Below are 2,777 nucleotides of genomic sequence, written 5' to 3' on the forward strand. Positions count from 1 at the left end.
TACAACGCCTGCTTCACTGCAGACCCTGGATCTGAATCCATTGAGCGGTTCTCTGTCACGCTTCTTCAGGTCAATGAAGGCTCTTCTCCACTGACCTCTGGTTCATATGCGGTTCTGTTGCAGGAGGTCTAATGGTGGAAGTCACCAGTGTTGAATATGAGACGTTACTGTGAGAACAGGAAAGACTTTATTTGGGTTGTTCTTATCTTCTATATCTACAAACTGGAGAAATTTGAGAAGAAGGTCTTTTAGTATGAAATAATTGTTAAAAACAACAAAATTACAAGAGAAAATGTTCAAAGACTCAATAATTTTGCTGAGAGGAACCGCCTGAGCCACAGAGCGGTCAGAATAAGACCCGGATCCGTTCCCAAAACCCTTCCACCTTTATTGATTGATAATCCACTGGCTCGAGGCGGAAAGAACTATGTCAGAATTTAGTTAACTATGGACTGATCCAACTTGTATCACAGGGCTGTCAAACTCATTTTCATTCAATCAAGATCATGAATGCTCTTAAAGGGCCAGTGGTGCCAGAATGTACAGATAAAACCAGTGAACCAACTTTTAAAATATTAATAAATTGTTAAAATTACATTACATTCGTCATCTTTTCACATTAATCAGTTCCTCCAGGGTTTCCCATTTTATTTGTAATTATTTGCAATAAAAATCAAATGTTTGTGGTACTAATTTAGAAATATTTGCGATAATTGCAGATATGTATGACAAAGTGCAACATTTTATTGCTCACCTTATAGAGCATCAACTATAATTTGACGTCAATTAAGGCTGAGGCAACTGTTTAGTAAAAGTAAGAAAGTTAGCATCACTTAAACTCAATGTTTTTCATAATTTTTGCCAAAAAATGTTCAATAATTAGCATCAGCATAAAAAAGTGTTGGAATTTGTTGATTTGGTGTGAATTTATACAAAAGATCCTGAAAAACTGGAGGGACTAACTGATGTAATCTGACAGTAACTATATAAAAACTGMTTTTATTTGAACAATAAAATATTATTTAAGAATATTTATTTTGACGGCTATATTTATGTGTTCCTCTAGTCTAAAAACTATGGCAGGCTGGATTTGGYACCCCAGGCCTCGAGTTTAACACATGTGATGTGTTGGAACCTACACATAATCATGGACACACTGTGGACCATATTATTTCTAAAGTTTCGATTATATCTAAAATTGTARTGCTTTATGTTGCAGATCATTTTGGGTATTTTTTGATAGTTTTCTCCCTGATTAAATAGATAACAATACACAACCCAGATAGCACAATATGGGTGAAAGATCACTGTAAAAATGTCAGGCAGAGACATTGAATCTACGKTGTAGCCTGGCATTGAAACGGAATGGAAAGTGGTCGATGACTTGTATGTTGAATCCACGTTAGGGTTTCAACCATAACTGACATCATCTCAATGTTTATTCAACCATTATTTGAATGTGGATTTGCATTCACATTTTACATTGAATCAATCCCTAAGGTCTGCATCTGCATGAGTTCACCACCAATGTTCACTSATGATGTCCAACTGCCTGGTGATGAGTTCATAAGAAACTCTCCCTGAACATTAAAACCTTGATGAGCTGTAATCTGAGAGAGGAGGTGGAGAAGCATACTAGTTCAGTCAGTACCAACAAGGATCTCCAAAGATCCTCCTCCAGGATAAAGTATCAAAGACTCAGGAGCAGAAAAAGCTCTGGAGATGAGAAAACCAGAGTCCACAAGAAAGACCAGCAGGAGCCGTCATGGGAAGACAGATTCAGGAAGTGGATGGTGCTGACGAGTCCTACCAATGGACTGAAGGCYGGCACAGAAGACGAGATCAGGAACAGAATCTCAGACCAGTGGAGGTCAGGGTCCACCACAGCGGAACAGGAGCAAGATGGAGGATGTGCAAAGACTGAAACTGGCCAACAGGTAGCAGCTGTTTGGAGCTGGTTGGTAAAGCCAACATGAAGCACCATAACMTGGAGGTGGGAACAGTCTAACATCTGGTCAGATTCATTAACTCTGGGACTGAAGAGTCTGACATCCTGCTGAGTTTCCAGTTCCAGACCAATAAAAGATGACCAACCAACTGGGTGGAAAAAACAGAAAAGATCCTCAGAGATCTGGAAGAGAACCATCAACCTTTAGAGGACAAACCAATGAAAACCTCAGGGACCATCGTGAGGAAGAGGACAGCTGTGGTCTTTTGTTTTTATTCATCATGAAAACAGTTCCTGTTACAGTGAAACTTTGCATGTAAACTTTTGTTTGTCAACAGAACACAGTACTGAATCAGTAATGAAGTGTTGATGACGTTCTGCTGCTCAGTGGTCATGTGATGTTTACAGCCCTCAGCTGGTTGCAGCAGAGAGAGGAAGAGATAAAAGCTGATGACAGGATGTGGATCTGCCAGTCTGGCCAGTCTGGCCGATGCGGGGTTGTGGTGGCTGTGACCTCTGTGACCTCTGTGACCCTGCTGGGCCTGTCATGATGCTGTGATGCTGAGCAGGAGGAGTGCGCTGAACGTGACGGTGACGGGGCCTCACCAGGGGGTCCTGGGCCTGGTGCTGTTCACCATCGTCACCACGCTGCCATGCTGCGTGTTCCTCTTCATCAACATCACCATGCTGTACACGCTGCGCAGCCGGCCGCTGTTCAGAGAGGCGTCCCGCTTCGTGCTGCTGTTCAACCTGCTGCTGGTGGACACCGTGCAGCTGTTCCAGAGCCAGTCCATGTTCCTGATGTCCGCGGTCAGCCTCACGCTGCTGT

The sequence above is a fragment of the Poecilia reticulata genome, unplaced genomic scaffold, assembly GCF_000633615.1.
Source record: "Poecilia reticulata strain Guanapo unplaced genomic scaffold, Guppy_female_1.0+MT scaffold_131, whole genome shotgun sequence".
Lineage (NCBI taxonomy): Eukaryota > Metazoa > Chordata > Actinopteri > Cyprinodontiformes > Poeciliidae > Poecilia > Poecilia reticulata.